The sequence below is a fragment of the Zonotrichia albicollis genome, chromosome 17 (genome assembly GCF_047830755.1).
Source record: "Zonotrichia albicollis isolate bZonAlb1 chromosome 17, bZonAlb1.hap1, whole genome shotgun sequence".
NCBI classification, from domain to species: domain Eukaryota; kingdom Metazoa; phylum Chordata; class Aves; order Passeriformes; family Passerellidae; genus Zonotrichia; species Zonotrichia albicollis.
The window spans coordinates 1,684,539-1,702,983 of record NC_133835.1 but is presented as its reverse complement, the minus strand read 5'-3'; the positions used below and the strand labels follow the sequence as shown (position 1 = coordinate 1,702,983).

The 18,445-nt window shown below is 59.2% G+C and overlaps 1 protein-coding gene across 14 annotated transcripts in view; it reads left to right on the top strand.

Moving 5' to 3' along the window:
- Window positions 1-18,445, top strand: part of EPB41L1 (erythrocyte membrane protein band 4.1 like 1) — a 62,133-nt gene that overhangs the window by 11,788 nt on the left and 31,900 nt on the right. The window lies entirely within an intron of this gene.

Below are 18,445 nucleotides of genomic sequence, written 5' to 3'. Positions count from 1 at the left end.
ATCGGGAGCTCTGGTCCCACCCTCCCCACCCCTTTGGGCAGCGGTTGGGGCTGGGATGGGCCGGATGGGCTGGGCTGGACTGGGCCGGGCCGGGCTAGGCTGGGCTGGATGGGCCGGGCCGGGCCTTTCTGGGCCAGGATGAGCCGGGATGAGCTGGACTGGACTGGGCTGGGCCGGTCTGGGTTGGACTGGATGGGTTGGGCTGGACTGGACTGGGCTGGATGGGCTGAGCTGGGCTGGGCTGGGCTGGATGGGCCGGGCTGGGCTGGGCTGGGCTGGGTTGGGCTGGGTTGGGATGGGCTGGGTTGGGTTGGGCTGGGATAGGCTGGACTGGGCTGGATGGGCCGGGCTGGGCTGGGCTGGATGGGCTGGATGGGCTGAGCTGGATGGGCTGAGCTGGATGGGCTGAGCTGGGCTGGGCTGGGCTGGGCTGGGCTGGATGGGCTGAGCTGGGCTGGGCTGGGCTGGGCTGGATGGGCCGGGCCGGGCTGGGATAGGCTGGACTGGGCTGGATGGGCCGGGCTGGGCTGGGCTGGATGGGCTGAGCTGGATGGGCTGAGCTGGGCTGGGCTGGGCTGGGCTGGGCTGGGCTGGATGGGCCGGGCCGGGCTGGGATAGGCTGGACTGGGCTGGATGGGCCGGGCTGGGCTGGGCTGGATGGGCCGGGCCGGGCTGGGATAGGCTGGACTGGGCTGTCCTCAGCCCTGCTGCACTGGGGTCCCTGTGGGGCTGGCTGCAGGGGAGGAGCTGTCTGCTCTCACATCCCTGCCGAGGAGGATTTGCCACCTGGGACTGGTGTTTCTACAGCTTTTCTGGCACAGCAGGGCCCAGGGGATGTGGAGCTGTGGGCAGCATCTGAGCAGGCCCAGTGTGGGCTGGGGATGTGCAGGACTTGCTCCCAGGGGAACAGCAGAGGCTGGGCTGTGTTCAGGAGAGCACCTGCCCCAGTGTGGATTTGCTCTGGGACATCATCTTCAAAAGCACCTCCAGCCCATTTCCCACAGCCCTTGCTGTTCTTTCCTTTATTGTGCCCCCCTGTGCAGCAAGCAGGGCACTTGTGGGCATTGCAGGGAGCTCTGCACTGTGGAGGAGCTGTCAGGGACTGTCACTGGGCTTGCTGGATGCCGTGGGAGGCTGGGGCTCGTGGCCACTGTGTCACCTGCCCAGCTCCCATGTGCGTGCTGCCATTGAAGGGCTGTCACTGCACCTGCCCCAGCCCCAGTCCCAGGGTGGCAGCACAGCCCCTTGGGTGGGGCAGGGGGAGCTGCACCTCCATTCCTCACTGTGAGCTGGGGCTGGATGTGTTTGGGAGGGTGAGGGAAGGAGAGGCTGCCCTAATCCTGCTCTGGATTCAGCTGGGCTTTGTGCACAGGGCTGCTCAGCTGCCAGCGAGAAGGTGCTCGGGTTGCCGGGGAGACAGAGCTGGGGATGTGGAGGATGTGGAGATTGTGTCACCCTGTGCTGCCACCAGGGCCAGTGACAGTCCCTGCCTGCATTGTCACCCTGTGCTGCCACCAGTGCCAGCCCCAGTGCCAGTCCCTGGGGCTGCTGCAGGGCACACAGTGCTGGGCCATGTGAGGCCCTGGTGCTCTGAGTCCCCTCCCTGGTGGCTCCTGGTGGCTGTGGCTGCCCTGGGTGGTGCCCTGGGCTCAGGGCAGGCTGGGGGGGCAGCTGGCTGTGGGTGCTCCTGGCATGGAGCAAGGCCCACGTGTGTCCCCTGTGCCAGCTCAAGCAGGGGGATACTGTCTGGGGGTGGGTGGCCTTGCCAGCCCTCATCTCATTCCCTGCTGACCAAGATGGGCAGCCCCAACTCTTGGAAAGCCCAGGCTTCTCTCCTCTTCTAGAAGGGTCCCAGATCCCCTTCAGGTCCCAGGAGGTGACCAGGGGCTGGTGGGCAGAAGCACAGGGTGCTGTGCCAGCCCAGGCTCAGGCTTGGCTGGACCTGGCTGAGCTGGAGCCTCTCTGGCTTTGTGGTGCTGGTCCTGCCTGAAGCTTTCCCAGTTTAGCTGGGAGGGCAGGGGCTGTGCCAGCCTCTGCCCAGGCTGGTGCATGGCCCAGGACCTCAGGACATGAATTGCTGTGCTGGGATTTGCTGTGGTGGGCCCAGAGCAGCTGTGACAGTGGGGTCCCTGCTCCCAGGGTTGGGATTTGCTGTGGTGGGCCCAGAGCAGCTGTGACAGTGGGGTCCCTGCTCCCAGGGTCGGGACCCTCCTCTCAGAGCAGGTTCTGGTGATTTTCTCAGGCTCTGCCTCCCTTGGGCTCTGCCCTTGGGTGTGGTGGGGAGCCTTTGCTCAGGTTTGCTTTTTGTTTCCCCTTTATTTATTTATTATTGTGTTTTTAAGCTTCTCCTGCAGCCCTTCCCTCTCTTGTCATTTAATTGTCCAAGTTCCCTGAAGGCTTGTCACCTGCCTGAGGGTAGAATTTGAGACACATCAAAGGTAGCTGAGAACATCCTCTGGGAGCTGAGGCGAGATTAAACAGCAAGGGAAAAAAAAAACCAACCAGCTGCTGTGCTCAGGTTTGGCCAGGAGGTAAAATGGAAGGGCTGGGGAAGCAGCAATGTTGGCTCTGCAGAAAATGTCTGCCCTGGGCCTGGTGGGGCTGGCCTGGGGTTCCCTCGTGTGCTGAGGCCTTGGGGGAGCTGGGTGAGAGCTCCAGGGTTTGGGAGCAGCTGTGCTGCAGGAGCTGGGGTGGATCCCAGAGCCCCTGGGGTGACTCTGTGGGCTGGGATGGATCCCAGAGCCCCAGGGATGGGTTTGTGCAGCTGGGATGGATCCCAGAGCCCTGGGGTGGGTTTGTGCAGCTGGGATGGATCCCAGAGCCCTGGGATGGTTCTGTGGGCTGGGATGGATCCCAGAGCCCCAGGGATGGATCCCAGAGCCCTGGGATGATTCTGTGGGCTGGGATGGATCCCAGAGCCCCAGGAATGGCTCTGTGGGCTGGGATGGATCCCAGAGCCCCTGGGGTGGCTCTGTGGGCTGGGATGGATCCCAGAGCCCTGGGATGATTCTGTGGGCTGGGATGGATCCCAGAGCCCTGGGATGGCTCTGTGGGCTGGGATGGATCCCAGAGCCCCAGGAATGGCTCTGTGGGCTGGGATGGATCCCAGAGCCCTGGGGTGGCTCTGTGCAGCTGTGGCTGGGATTGATCAGGGCTGGCCCTGCTCAGTGACTCAGCTCCCTGTGCTGCCTGGATGCAGCAGGGGGCAGGAGCAGTGCCAGCTCCCCAGGGTGGCAGAGCTGGTGCCACCCCTGGGTCCCACGGGCTCCAGGGCACAGGGGGCCCAGCCTGGCAGTGGAGCTGCTGCTGCCTGCACTGGGCTGAGCCAGGCTCCAGCTGCAGCTCAGAGGGGCAAAGAAGGAGTTTTCAGCTTTGTCCTTGGGAGTGATGCAAAGCAAATGGGATCAGTCCCAGGCAGTGGCGGTTTGTGGTGTCAGGGCTGGGTGGAGGCAATGCTTGCAGAGGTGTCAGCACCTCGGGCTCTGGCAGGAACCAGTGCCAGCTGCACCTCCCAGGCCTTGGCAGAGCAGCCTTTGGGCTCCTGGTGGGGCTGTGACCACCCCCTGAGCTTTGCTGAACCTGCACTCATGGAAAAATGGATTTTTGGGGATGTTTCTTGTGGTTTAAAACCCTTATGGCAACAGGCATTTTGTTGCAGAAAATATCTCCTTAACATATCTTTTAAAAAAACCCCAAAATAACCCACCTAAGATGTTCTCCTCCACTTCCCTGAAAAACCTCAGGGATTGATGCTGCTGGTGGGTGAGCCAGTGTGGGATGCTGTGCCCAGCACATCCCTGTGCCAGCAGGAATGGATGCCCTGGCTGGGCTGAGGGAGCAGCCCAGTGCAGCTCTCTGGGGCTCCTGCAGTGCCCAGGGGCAGTGCCAGGGTACAAGGGGGCAGTGCCAGGGTGGGGAGCTCATGGAAGCCTCCCTGTGCTGGTGGGTGCATTGATTTCCTGCAGCTCAGTGATCAGTCAGATTTCCAGGTGCCAAGTCAAAGGGAAAGCTTGGATTTACCTCCTGCCTCTGATCTGTGAGAGGTCAGAGCTCTGCTACAAACACCAGGGCTGGGGGTAGTTTAAGGAAGCCCCCAAAGATCCATTTTCCAGCTGTTTTCCGTGGTTAATACAGCAGTTTGCTGCTCCTCTTTCCAGCCAGGGAATCTGTCTTCCCTCAGAAGGGAGATGAACAGCAGGATAAATTGCAGGCAGGGCCCAAAAATATATTTGCAAGAGCAATTCTCTTCCTTGAGCTCCTGCCTGTTTCACTTACAGATCTGCTGCTCCTCTCCTGTGATCTTGTAGCATTTTCTTCCATACAAATGAATTTTGAGCTGTTTGGAGGGATGTTGGCCTCTGCTGGCTGAGGATGTTCAGCTGGAGAAGAGAAACCTCCAGAGAGGCCTCAGAGCCCATTCTGGGCCTGAAGGGGCTCCAGGAGAGCTGGAGAGGGACTGGGGACAAGGGATGGAGGGACAGGACACAGGGAATGGCTCCCAGTGCCACAGGGCAGGGATGGATGGGATATTGGGAATTGTTTCCTGTGAGGGTGTGGGGCCCTGGCACAGGTGCCCAGAGCAGCTGTGGCTGCCCCTGGATCCCTGGCAGTGCCCAAGGCCAGGCTGGACAGGGCTTGGAGCAGCCTGGGACAGTGGGAGGTGTCCCTGCCATGGCAGGGGTGGCACTGGATGGGCTTTATTGTCCCTTCCAACCCAAACCATTCTGGGATCCCAGTCAGCTGGGCTGGCTCTTGAGCTGGGCTCAGATGGGATGAAGGTGTTTCCATGTGTCCTTTCCCTTCCCCACATTTCCTTTCCCCACATCAGTTTCTGGGGGCAGCAGCTGCATCTGGGCTGGGAGGGTCCCATCTGGAGGTGCTGCTCCCTTTCCTGGGGCCCTTGGGTGAGGCTGAGCTGTGGGTGCAGCTCAGGGCAGAGCAGCACATCCCAGTGGAGCCATCATGGTGGGATGAGCAGGGGGCTGCCAGGCACCAGGGCTGCTTCCTGCCTGATTCCTGCATCCCTGCCTGCATCCCTGCATCCCTGCCTGCATCCGTGCCTGATTCCTGCATCCCTGCCTGATTCCTGCATCCCTGCCTGATTCCTGCATCCCTGCCTGATTCCTGCATCCCTGCCTGCATCCTTGCCTGATTCCTGCATCCCTGCCTGCATCCCTGCATCCCTGCCTGCATCCCTGCCTGCATCCCTGCCTGCATCCCTGCCTGCATCCCTGCCTGATTCCTGCATCCCTGCCTGATTTCTGCATCCCTGCCTGATTCCTGCATCCCTACCTGCATCCCTGCATCCCTGCCTGATTCCTGCATCCCTGCCTGCATCCCTGCATCCCTGCCTGCATCCCTGCCTGATTCCTGCATCCCTGCCTGATTCCTGCATCCCTGCCTGATTCCTGCATCCCTGCCTGATGCCTGCATCACTACCTGCATCCCTGCCTGATTCCTGCATCCCTACCTGCATCCCTGCATCCCTGCCTGATTCCTGCATCCCTGCCTGATTCCTGCATCCCTGCCTGATTCCTGCATCCCTACCTGCATCCCTGCATCCCTGCCTGATTCCTGCATCCCTGCCTGCATCCCTGCATCCCTGCCTGCATCCCTGCATCCCTGCCTGCATCCCTGCCTGATTCCTGCATCCCTGCCTGATGCCTGCATCACTACCTGCATCCCTGCCTGATTCCTGCATCCCTGCCTGATTCCTGCATCCCTACCTGCATCCCTGCATCCCTGCCTGATTCCTGCATCCCTGCCTGCATCCCTGCCTAATCCCTGCCTGTTCTGGCACCCCCACATCCACCCAGGCAGCTCTGTGGGAGCCCCTGCTGCCCACACCCCCATCCTGGGGCATGAGAGCATCACCAAACCCTGATTTAGGGTTTCTCTGCCTTCTCCTTTTTCCCAGAGAAAGGAAAATATCTTGAATCTCTGTTGGCCCTTTTGTTCGGCATTCCCACCCCAGCACTGCCCTGCCTGGCTCTGGGAAGCAGGGCCCAGAGAGGGGAGCCCCAAGGAGCACCCTGAGCCTCCCTGCAGCCCTGGCTGCTGTGGGATGCTGCAGGAGCAGCTTTCCCCTCTGGGACAGGGATGCCCAGGGAGCCTGGGTGCCTTGGCTCCTCCTCAGGCTGTGCTGTTTGTGACAGGGACAGCCAGGGTGGCACAGGAGGGCCCTCAGGGTGCCCCCAGCCCTGCCTGGCCATGCTGTGCCCTTGGCTCCTGTTCCTGTGTGTGCCCATGGTTCCTGTTCCTGTGTGCCCATGGCTCCTGTTCCTCTGTGTGCCCATGGCTCCTGTTCCTGTGTGCCCATGGCTCCTGTTCCTGTGTGCCCTTGGCTCCTGTTCCCGTGTGCCCTTGGCTCCTGTTCCTTTGTGTGCCCATGGCTCCTGTTCCTGTATGCCCATGGCTCCTGTTCCTGTGTGTGCCCTTGGCTCCTGTTCCTCTGTGCCCATGGCTCCTGTTCCTGTATGCCCATGGCTCTGTTCCTGTGTGTGCCCTTGGCTCCTGTTCCTGTCTGTGCCCCTGGCTCCTGTTCCTGTGTGCCCTTGCCAAGGCTGGGTGCTGGTAGGGCACTGGGAGGTTGTTTGGCTCAGGTGACATCCTGCAGGTGGAAGGAGCCTTCCCTGTCTGCCTGGAGGATGGGGAGGGTATTCTGGGGGTGCCTTTTGCCCTTCAGTGGCTCCCCAGGGCTGGTGCATCGTGTGCCATGGCACTGGTGGATGCCGTGTGCTCAGTGTGGAGCACCTGCTTTATCCCCAGCCTTGTCCTGCCCAGCCAGAGCTCCTTGCTGGACTTTGTTGGAGGAGCTGGAAGCCCAAGCTGTGCCACCAGATCGTGAATTTCCCCTCTCTCCACTCCTGGTGTGTTCCCCACTCTGCTGACTGTGCAAGCCATGCCTTTGGGAAGGTCAGAGTTTCCCTGGAAGAGGCACATTCCTGCCTTTGTGGGGCTGCCTGCAGTGATGGAAGGGACAGGCTGGGCAGCCTTGAAGCCCCAGGGGGCTGCCAGAACCCCTCCCTGGGGCAGGGATCAGGCACTGGGCTGGGGTTGCTGTGGATCCTGCCCCCAGGAGCTGTCCTTGATGCACCCCCTACTCCCAAGTGCCCATTCCTGGGGTGCTCTGGGCTGAGCTTTGGGGTCCCTGGGAGCTGCAGGGCTGTGCTGTGCTGTGTGACAGCTGTCCCCAGGCAGGGAGGGCACTGCTGGGCAGCAGGGATGGCTCTCAGGGGGCAGAGGATGGGTGCTCATCACTGCTGAGAGAGAAAAACTTCAGCTTGTGCTGCTGGGTGGGTGTCCCAGGGAGGGATGAGGGAACTGGGGAGCTCTGCAATAGCAGCATCCCCGTGTCACCCCCACTGCTGTGGCGCTGTGGAGGTGCTGGGCAGGGGCAGCAAGGCCCTGGCATGGCTGGGGGCATCTGTGGGGCTTAGTGGGGTGGGAGGGGCCTGTGGGGCCAAGGAAAGCAGGAGTGTCCCCAGAGCTGTGAGCAGCAGGACGTGCCCTGCCCCGAGGGTGACACCAGGGCTCAGTGGTGGCACATGGTGGCTGTGGGGGTGCTGCTGGTCCCATCCTGCTCTGCTGGGAGCAGGGGAGGAACCAGGGGGGACTGAGGGCTGTGGGGGCTGCTGGCTCTTCCCTCTCCCTGCTCCGTGGGGTCTGGGCTGTGCTTCCATCTGGGGAGGCACTGGGTGCTCACAGGAGCTGGCTCAGGGCTGTCCCCCTCCAGCTGGGACATCTTCATTTGCCTGTTAATGAGCCTGTGGAAGGAGTTTCTGGGGGGACACAGCAACTCATTCCTGGAGTTGTTTGCTCAGCTGGGAGGTGTCACCCAGCAGAGTGGGAGTGGGACCTTGCTGGGAGGGCCCCACAGCTCCCATGGCTGGCAGAGGGACCAGGCTGTGTGAGGGGAGCAGGGGGTGCTGCCTTTGCATCCTGCTGGGCCCAGAGGAGGAGGAGGCACCTCAGCCCTGTCCCCCAGGATGCAGCAGAACTGTGCTCCCCTTCCCTGCTTGTTCCTGTGGCCAGAGCAGGCTGGAGGAGGGTTGGTGTCTCAGATGGGCTCTGCCCTGGCTGCTCTGCCTCTGGCAGCTGTCAGGGTGAGCTGCCATGGCTGCCTGGCTCCAGCCTGGCTCAGGGGATGACTCCCTGTCAGTTTGGTGGCTTCTTTTCCCTCCCTAAGTTTCTCATGATTCATTTTTGACATGTGGCACCAGCTCTGGAGCCGCAGGGATGCTGATCTCCACTTCCAGCGTGTCCTTTTGTGCCATAAGCTCAGGCTGCTCCATTAACCCCAGCTCAGGGGCTGGCCCTGGAGCAGGAGGGCACTGCCCGTGCCCTGCAGGCCCTGGTGCCAGGGGAGGGTGTGAGGGAGGCCTTTGGTGCCTGTCAGCAGGGTCAGATGTCTGTGCTGCCTGGCTGGGGCATGATGAGCGAGCAGATGTCTGGGCTCCCGGCAGCTGCTGACATCATGTAAATCCATAATTGCCCAAACACACACTCAACACGTGTCAGGGAGGGCCGGGCCGGCTGCAGGGGAGCTGGGAGAGCCCCAAACCCAGGCTCCTTTTGGGTGGTGGATCCCCAAGCTTGTGAGGTGTCCCCCAGGATCACTGTGTGTTCTCATGAGATCATCCCACCCTTGTGCCGCTGCTCTCCTGCTTTTCCCCACTTGACCCAGTTCTTCCCTTGGCAGCTCCAGGCTGGCTGTCACACTCTGTGATGACGAGCTGCTGTCTGCTCTGCTCTGGCTGCTCCTGGTGCCTCAGCCTGGCCCTGGCTCAGCATCCCTGGGCAGCTCAGCTCAGCTCAGCTCAGTGGGGTGGGCACAGCAGCTCCACAGCCACAGCCTGCCTGGCCAGGTCAGTGTCACACACATCTTTTCATGAAAATCCTTTCTGTTACAGTGGTCACAAGGGTTGCAGAATGAAGAGAGAGGTGAGAATGTTGATTCCATGGTCAGAAGGCTTGATTTATTATTTTATGATATATATTACATTATAACTATACTAAAAAGAAATAGAAGGAAAAGTTCTCAGAAGGCTAGCTAAGCTAAGAATAGAAAAGGAATGAATAACAAAGATCTGTGTCCCAGCAGAGAGTGAGACAGCTCTGCTATGAGTGGTCAGTAAATCCAAACATCCACCTGAGACCAATCACGGATCCACCTGTTGCATTCCACAGCAGCAGATAACCCTTGTTTACATTTGGTTGCTGAAACTTCTCAGCTTCAGCTGGAAAAATCCTAACGAAAGGGTTTTAATGAAAAGATGTCTGTGACACCTTTCCTTAGGATTTTCTCCTCCTGAGAAGCTGAGGCCTCAGGAACAAAATGTAAACAAGGGTTATCTGCTGCTGTGGAATGCAACAGGTGCATCTGTGACTGGCCCATGTTGGATGTGTGTAATTAATGGCCAGTCACAGTCAGCTGGCTCAGACAGAGAGTCTGAGCCACAAACCTTTGTTATTCATTCTTTTGCTTTCTATTCTCAGCTTAGCCAGCCTTCTGAGGTGAAACCTTTTCTTCTATTCTTTTAGTACAGTTTTAATGTAATATATATCATAAAATAATAAATCAAGCCTTCTGAAATACAGAGTCAAATCTACATCTCTTCCCTCATCCTAAGACCCCTGTGAACACCATCACGGGACAGCACCACCTGCCTGGGTAAAGGGGCTGAAATGGCCAGCAGAGCCCTGCAGGGCCTGTCCCCAAGAAGGGACTGGTACACCCAGCCTGGAGGGGCCCTTCCTGTCCCCACAAAGCCTGTCCCCTGTCCCCAGCAAGGGACTGGTACACCCAGCCTGGAGGGGCCCTCGCTGCCCCCCTGGTCAGGCAGGCTCTGGCTGGACCCGTCCTTGGTGCCCCAGGGACAGGAGAGGACGTGTCTCAGTGTCTCAGTGGTTTCCATGGGAGCAGCCTCCCGTGGCCAGCCCATGGTGATTTCCTCCCCCAGCAGGTTCACACCTCTCAGCTCTTCCCTTCCTGAGCTGCAGAACTATTCAGGCTGGAAAAGACCTCCAAGGTCATGGACTCCAACCTTGTCAGCTAAACTGAGTGCCACACCCAGTCATTTCCCGACCACCTTTAGGGGTGGGCACTCCACCACCTGTTTGGGCAGCCCTTCCAATGCCTGGCAACCCTTTCAGTGAAGAGATTTTCCCAAATACCCAATTTAAAACTCTGCTGGTGCTACTTGAGGCCGTTCCCTCTCCTCCTGTCCCTGGAAGCAGAGCCTGACCCCCCCAGCTGTCCCCTCCTGTCAGGAGCTGTGCAGAGCCACAAGGGCCCCCTGAGCCTCCTTGGCTCCAGGCTGAGCCCCTTCCCAGCTCTGTGCCCTTCTCTGGACACGCTCCAGCCCCTCAAGGTCTCTCTTGTGAGGGGCCCAGAACTGGACACAGCCCTGGAGATGAGGAGCTGCTGCTTCGTGGTGCAGTGCTGCCATGGGGTGGGACAGCTTGGCTCAGGCTGGCAGGACAAGGTGACAGAGCTCACCTGCTCACAGGCTGAGGTGAAGAGGGAATGCTCAATTGCTGCCTTTCCTGCTGCCCTTCATGTTCCCAGTATGATGTTTTTGAGCTCAGTCCCACCCTGCTGGGCAGGGAACAAGGTGCTCTCCTCTCTGACCTCCTTCCCAAGGCTCCTGGCCGAGGGCTGGGGGCAGCAGGCTCCTCCCTGGAGGGGGAGTGCCTGGTTTTGCCTCTGTCAAGGTCAGGACTGAAGCACTCAGGATGGTATTTTGTGTTCAGACTCAGGTGTTTATTATTTCTTATCTGTATCACAGACTTACAAGGCATGGGTTCTGTAGTATTTCAGTAACAAGGTACAAAATGGCTGAATGTCTTTCTCTACAAGGGAGGGAGATTTGCTGAGATGGAGAACAACTCTCAAAGCTGAGGAGGATAAAGCCCTGGTGCAGGTGGTGGTGCAGGAGAGGAGTTATGGAATCCCAGAGTGGTTTGGGTTGGAAGGGACCCTAAAGCTCATCTTGTCCCACCCTGTCCAGCCTGGCCTTGGGCACTGCCAGGGCTCCAGGGGCAGCCACAGCTGCTCTGGGCACCCTGTTCCAGGGCCTGCCCACCCTCACAAGGAAGAATTTCTTCCCAACATCTGATCTAAATCTCTCTTGGTTTAGTTTGGAATGGTTCCCTCTTGTTCTGTCATTCCCTCTCCATGTAAAAAGTCTCTCTCTCTCTATTTCCAGTGCCCTTAGGCCCTGGCAGGGGCTCTGAGCTCTCCCTGGAGCCTTCTCCTGTCCAGGTGAGCACCCCCAGCTCTGCCAGCCTGTCCCAGAGGAGAGGGCTCCAGCCCTGAGACCCTGGGAGCCTTGTCCCACTGTCCTCTCCAGCACAGAGTGCTCAGAGCTCACTGGGATGGATGGATGGATGGATGGATGGATGGATGGATGGATGGATGGATGGATGGATGGATGGATGGATGGATGGATGGAGGGATGGATGATGGAGGGATGGATGATGGAGGGATGGATGATGGAGGGATGGATGATGGATGGATGGATGGATGATGGATGGATGGATGGATGGATGGATGGATGGATGGGGGATGACTGGATGATGGATGGATGGATGGATGGATGGATGGATGGATGGATGGATGGATGGATGGATGGGGGATAAATGGCTGATGGATGGATGGATGGATGGGGGATGAATGGATGATGGATGGATGGATGGATGGATGGATGGATGGATGGATGATGGATGGGTGGATGGGGGATAAATGGCTGATGGATGGATGGATGGATGGGTGGATGGATGGATGGGGGATGAATGGATGATGGATGGATGGATGGATGGATGGATGGATGGATGGATGATGGATGGGTGGATGGGGGATAAATGGCTGATGGATGGAGGAATGATGGATGGATGGGGGATGGATGGATGGATGGATGGATGGATGGATGGATGGATGGATGGATGGATGGATGGATGGATGGATGATAGATGGATGGAGGTGCTCCCTGTGGTGAGCTGGCTGGATTAAAGCAGCTCTGGGGGCACTGTGTGGGGCTGCAGTGGGGCTGCAGCTCCAGAGCAGGCTGCAGAGCCCCAAAGCAGGCTGCAGGGCCCAGGGCAGGCTGTGAGCCCCAGGAGAGGCTGCAGAGCCCCAAAGCAGGCTGTGAGCCCCAAAGCAGGCTGCAGGGGCCCAGGGCAGGCTGTGAGCCCCAGGAGAGGCTGCAGAGCCCCAGAGCAGGCTGTGAGCCCCAAAGCAGGCTGCAGGGCCCAGGGCAGGCTGTGAGCCCCAGGAGAGGCTGCAGAGCCCCAGAGCAGGCTGTGAGCCCCAAAGCAGGCTGCAGGGGCCCAGGGCAGGCTGTGAGCCCCGCGCTGCCCTGGGTGAGTCAGCTCTGGTGATTCAGCTTGGGCCAGCCCCCCTGCTGCAGCGGGAGGAGCCACCAGAGATGTTTTCCCTCCCTCATCTCAGCAGCGGTTCCTGAGCCTGCCTGAGGTACAGCAGCTCTGAGCTGGGAGATGTGCTCTGCCTGCCAAGGGAGCTCCAGCACATCTGGCACAGCTGGAAATCCCAGACTGGTTTGGGTTGGAGGGACCTCAAAGCCCATCCTGTTCCACCCCCTGCCATGGCAGGGACACCTCCCACTGTCACAGGTGCCCCCAGCCCTGTCCAGCCTGGCCTTGGGCACTGCCAGGGATCCAGGGGCAGCCACAGCTGCTCTGGGCACCCTGTGCCAGGGCCTGCCCACCCTCCAGGGAGGAATTTCTTCCCAGTACCCCATCTGACCCTGCCCTCTGGCAGTGGGATGTGGTGGTGTTCACAGGGGTCTCAGGATGAGAGAAGAGATGAGAATCTTGACTCCATGTATCAGAAGGCTGATTTATTATTTTATGATATATATTATATTAAAAGAAAATTATATAATAAAGCTTCACTAAAGAATAGAAGAAATTATTTCATCAGAAGGGTAGCAAGGAATAGAAAGGAATGGAATGATAATGAAATCTTGTGACTGACCAGAGAATCTGAGACAGCTGGACTGTGATTGGCCATTAATTAAAACCAACCACATGAGGCCAATCAAAGATGCACCTGTTGCATTCCACAGCAGCAGATAATTATTGTTTACATTTGGTTTCTGAGGCCTCTCAGCTTCATGGGAGGAAAAATCCGAGCAAAAGGATTTTTCATAAAATATGTCTGTCACAGTGGGAAGCCAGTCCCTCTTGTCCTCTCATTCCATCCCTTGTCCCCATTCCTCTCCAGCTCTCCTGGAGCTCCTTCAGGCACTGCAAAGGGCTCCATGCTCTGCCCAGAACCTTGTTTTTTTCCAGGCTCAAATCCATTCAAATCCATTCACCAACCCAAGCACTTCAAAAATCTTACTTGGGCATCTTTCCATGTCCTCTCTGGGCTCAGATGCCCTCACCTGGAGCCACAGGAACTGCCCACAATTCTCTCAGGGCTTGGCCCAGCTCGGTGCTGCAGCTCACGGTGGGCTCAAAGGCTGTTGTGCACCCCCAGTGCATGGCCAGGCTGGTGCTCCCAGCCTTTGCCTTCCTTCTGCAGGATTCTGCAGAGCAGGTGCCCTGTGCCAAGCTGAATCCTGGTTGTGTGTGTGGGGGGGGTTTGATTGCATTTTGCAAGTCACTGAGGGGTTCTCAGTCTGGCTGTTTGTGGTGTCTGAGTGCTTGGATACCAAAGGATTCTCCTCAGCTTTGTGGGGACACAAATGCTGTTGCTGTGCCTTTGTACAGGAGTGAGACTGGGGAAATGTTTCCTTAGCAGAATAGAGGCAAAGCCAGGTGAGAAAGGTTGTTCCAGGCTGGACCTTGTGCCATCCATCTCTGCCAGGGCTGCTGTGAGCCGGCTCAAGGGGGATGTCTGGCCATGGTCCTTCCCTGGTTGCTATTCCTGGCTCTTGTTCAATCTCCTTTGACACCCTTTTAGTCCTTTTGTGTATCTGTGAGATGCTTCAGAGGATGGAAATTTCCAAGTTCCAGTTTCCCTGCAGCAGCTGGAAGCAGCTAAGCCACACGTGTGCTGCAGGACTCAGTGTCAAACCCTCGGGGTCAGGGTGGGGGCTCTGGGCAGGTCTGGGGACTTTGGTGCTTTGGGGTTTGTGCAGGAGGGGCACGGTGTGGTGGTGGCACTGCATTCACGGGGATAAACCACCCATTACAAATACACCCTGTCCTGCAAACAGACAGGGACAGCAGCCTGGGCAGGGCTGGGCGCTGCTCAGACACAGCCAGGGGGTGTCAGAGGGTGTTATGGAGGAGGGATGGCAGTGAAGCCATGGGGTGTGGGCACTTCCCACCTGCAGCAGCACCGGGTGAGGGGTGCCAGCTCCTGGGGATGGTGGAGGGCTGGGAGCATGTGGGGCTCATGGAGGTAGGCATGGGGCAGCTCCACTCTGCTCCTCCAGGCTTGGTGGCATGGCCTGGCCCTCCCTGCCCCCTCCATGGAGGGTGGGCCGGGCTGGGCACCTCTCCTCTGTGTCCCCGAGGTTTACCCTGCACAAGGAGCTGCTGGGGAAGGGGGTTCTGCCCCAAACAGGGACCTGCCAGGGTCTGGGTCCAGCACAGCTGCTGGGGGAGCTTTGCTGTTTTGGTTGCATTTTGCAAGTCACTGAGGGGTTCTCAGCCTGGCTGTGTGTGCTGTCTGGCACTCAGATTCTCCTCAGCTTTGTGGGGACACAAATGCTGCTTCTGTGCCTTTGTACAGGAGTGAGACTGGGGAAATGTTTCCTTAGCAGAATAGAGGCAAAGCCAGGTAAGAAAGGTTGTTCCAGGCTGGACCTTGTGCCATCCATCTCTGCCAGGACTGCTGTGGGGATGTCTGGCCATGGTCCTTCCCTGCGTGCTGGTCCTATTTCAGCTCCTGGGAGCTTTGCTTCAGTGAAAGCCCCGGGGCTCATGGGGACTGTCCAAGATGAACTGGGGAGCACAAGGATGGGTGTCAGTGAGCCTGGCTGTGTGGGAGGCCCTGGAGGCTCCCTGGAGCAGTGGGACACCCCTGTCCCACAGGACCTGGGGCATGTCCTGCCTCTGGGGCAGGGGCAGGTGACAGGAGCCCGGTGTGGGCAGCACTGGGGGGTTCCCTGCAGGGAACTGAGGTGCCTCCTCCTCTGTACCCACGTCCCCTCTGTGTCCCTCTGTCGCAGGGTGTCCCCTGCAAGGAGGGTCAGAGCTGCTGAAGGAGCCCTTGTGCTGCTTCCCACCCTGCTGCAGCCCCGAGCTCACTCACTCTCCCTTCTCCCCACTCTGATCCCTCTGGCATCCCTTCCCTTAAAAACATTTCTCTCTTATCTTTGATAATTGCCTGTGAGGCCTGGGCACCCCTGAGGCCTCTGAGCTGCCCTTGCCTTGGCAAAAGCTGAAAATCCTTTTTCTTTCCCCAGAGGGGCTGTGTCCTTCCTGCAGCTCCTGGGCTCCCTGTGCCAAGGCACCAGGGGATGGTTCCATGCACAGCAGAGGTTCCTCATGTGCCCTACAGGTTCTCCTTGGAGCTGTGGGTGCTGCCCAAGGACAGGCTGCTCCCTGCTGCTCCTGTCCTGCTGCATCCCAGAGTCACTGTCCCTGTCCCTGTTCCTCAGTGTGGTGTGGAATCCTGCCATGCACAGAGGGCCTGTGTTGCACAAGTTTGTGTTATTTAGTTCAATTTGGGGACACTCTGGAGTTTTTCAGGGTCCTGGTCCTGTGCCAGTCTGTCAGTGGTGGCAATGGGACTGAGCAGCCACTGGGTCCCTGTGTGACACACCTGGCTGGGAGAGGGGCAGAGGGGAGCAACCCGAGGGAAGCCTGCCCTGGTGGCTGCAGATGCTCAGAAAATGTGAGTCAGGCATCCCAACAACGGAGAACTGGGCTGAACCCCACAAATACTCAAAGAGCAGCCCCTCCAGTGAGTGTTCTGAGGGAGGAGCTGAGGACAGAGCTGAGCAGGCATCGACAGGGACAAGGGACCAAGGGGGGTGTTTGGGGAAAAGACTGCTGTGGGTGTGGGCCAGCTGTGCCATGCCAGAGCTCCTGGCCTCCCAAACCCTCCCTTCTCCTTTTAACCCTCCTTTCCCCTCCTGATCCTGCTGGAGGGCAGCAGGACACGTGTGGGGACAGTGTGGGGACAGTGGCTGCCTGTGACTGGCTGGGACTGGGGTGCCTGAGGGTGCCTCTGCTTGCTGGAGGTTACAGGGAATGAGGAGCCCTCACCTGCATTTAAGCCCTCAAAGACGGATGGGGCCTGAGATGGCAGCTGGGTATGGGATCAGGCTGCTCCCAAATGCCATCCCCAGCTGGGTATGGGATCAGGCTGCTCCCAAATGCCATCCCCAGCTGGGTATGGGATCAGGCTGCTCCCAAATGCCATCCCCAGTTGGGTATGGGATCAGGCTGCTCCCAAATGCCCATCCCCAGCTGGGTGAGGGGCAGGAGGGTGCCTTGCTGTGACTGAGCCCCACGTGCCTCAGTTTCCTGTCAGGGCTGGGTGAGCTCAGGGAGGGAACACAAGGAGGACAGTCCTTTCCCCCAGCATGAGGCCAGTGCAGCAGCTCTTGGCCAGTCTGGTCCTCAGAGGGAGAGCCATGGTGCCCCTGGGCACAAGGGCCAGCTCCTAGCAGGGGAGGCTAATCCTAACCCTAACAGCCCTGACCCCCACCCAGGGCCAGGGAAGGGGGCCCTGGGCTGCACCAGCCCTTCCTCTGCTGGGGTGCAGGGCAGTGGGGCAGCCCCTGCCAGCAGTGCCCCCACACTTCCCTCCTTCCCTGAGGGCATGTCCAGGGAGGGATGTGCCCAGGGCTGGTTCAGGGCAGATTTTTCAGTTCATTTTTCAGCCTTTCCAGCACAGGTTGGCCATCCCTCCCCTCCCTCCACCCCAGCTTTCTTGCTATCCAATTAATGAGGAACATGTTGGTGCTTGAAGTCAGAGGCTCTATCAGCAGCTCTCTGCCTTCCCCCAGCTTCCCAAATGCCTCCAAAGGAGGGCTGGCAGCTCTGCCAGGGTGAGAGGCAGGGCTGGCACTGATGCCCTCCGCCCCCACAGCATCCTCTGCTGGGATCTAAGGGCTTCTGGGCCTCTGAACTGAAACCAAAGCCCAGCTCAGCCTTGAGCTGTGTCCCACTGTGGTCTGAGGGAGCTGGCTCTGCTTCTGCCTGAGGCACCAAATTGTGCTCCAGGTGGCAGTGGGGGATGCAGCAATGCCCTGCTGTGCCATGTGGGATCACAGGGATGTGAGGAAAAGGTGCCCTGGGGTCAGAGGGGCAAGGGAGGACTCTCCAGCAGCACCGCCTGTGCAGGAGCTCAGCTCAGTGCTTGCTTGGGGGGCATTCTGGGGCTTGGGGGGCATTCTGGGGCTTAGGGGGCATTCTGAGGCCCCCAAACTGCTCCTTCCCCCAGGAGGCACCTTGGGGGTCTCACCAGTCAGGAACCCCTGAGGCAGGAAAGGAATTCCATGTGTCAGGTCCAATCCTCATCCCTGCACTGCCAAGGCCACCACTCAGGCATGCCCCCAAATCTGAATGTCTTTTTAATTCCCCCAGCAATGGTGACTCCACCACTGCCCTGGGCAGCCTGTGCCAGTGCCAGCCCACCCTTTCCAAGAATTTTGGAGCCCAGAGGAGTTTCCACAGGCCCCTCTGCAGTTAGTGGGTAGTGGATGCAGTGTGTGTCCCTTTCTCTGGGTCCATCATTGCTTCCTGCCAGGGATGGAGGGAAGGTCCTTCCTTTCCCTGTTTTCCCCAGGATTCCCTGTTTTCCCCAGGATGGAGGGAAGGTCCCTCCTGTCCCTGTTCTCCCTAGGAGCCCCCAGGGACTCTGTTCAGCTGTGGGTGAACCCAGCCCTGAGCAGTGCTGAGCAGCCAAGAACTGGTCACCCCCAGCCCCAAGCCACAGTGGCTGCAGCCTCCTGGACAGCTGGGAAGGGGAGGTTCAGGGCTGGCAGTGCCATCGGGGGTGCTGAGGCTGCCTTGGCACGGTGGGGGCTCCCAGAGGGGCTGCAGGCTCTGGGGGAGCTGCAGGCCCCCCTGCAGGCCTGCCTGAATTGTGGGGATTGCACTGCTGAGGTTTGGGTTAGAGTGCAGACCAGGCAAGGATTCTGGAGTGTGAGTTTGCTGGTAGCTGTGGGATTCCTGGCTCTCCCTGGCTGCAGGCTGCTGTGTTTCACAATGGGACCCGTGGGCTGTCCCAGTTCAGTGGCTCAGGAGTGCCTGTGAAGGTGCCCAGCCTCAGGGAGGGCTGTGGGGGCTGGGACCCTTTCCCTGCCCTCTGCTTCCCCCAGGGCTGGTGTTCTTGACTGGGGGAACAGTCCATGAGCATCCCAACCCACGGGTACCACTTGGGGAGCTGGTCCTGGTGAGCAGCTGGGCACTCTGGGGTTCTCCTTCTGCATCCAGCGTGGTCACCCACACAGTGAGTGCCTGTACCCCACAGCCAGAGCCTGATGGGGTCTCCATGGCTTGTGCTTTGTCCCCT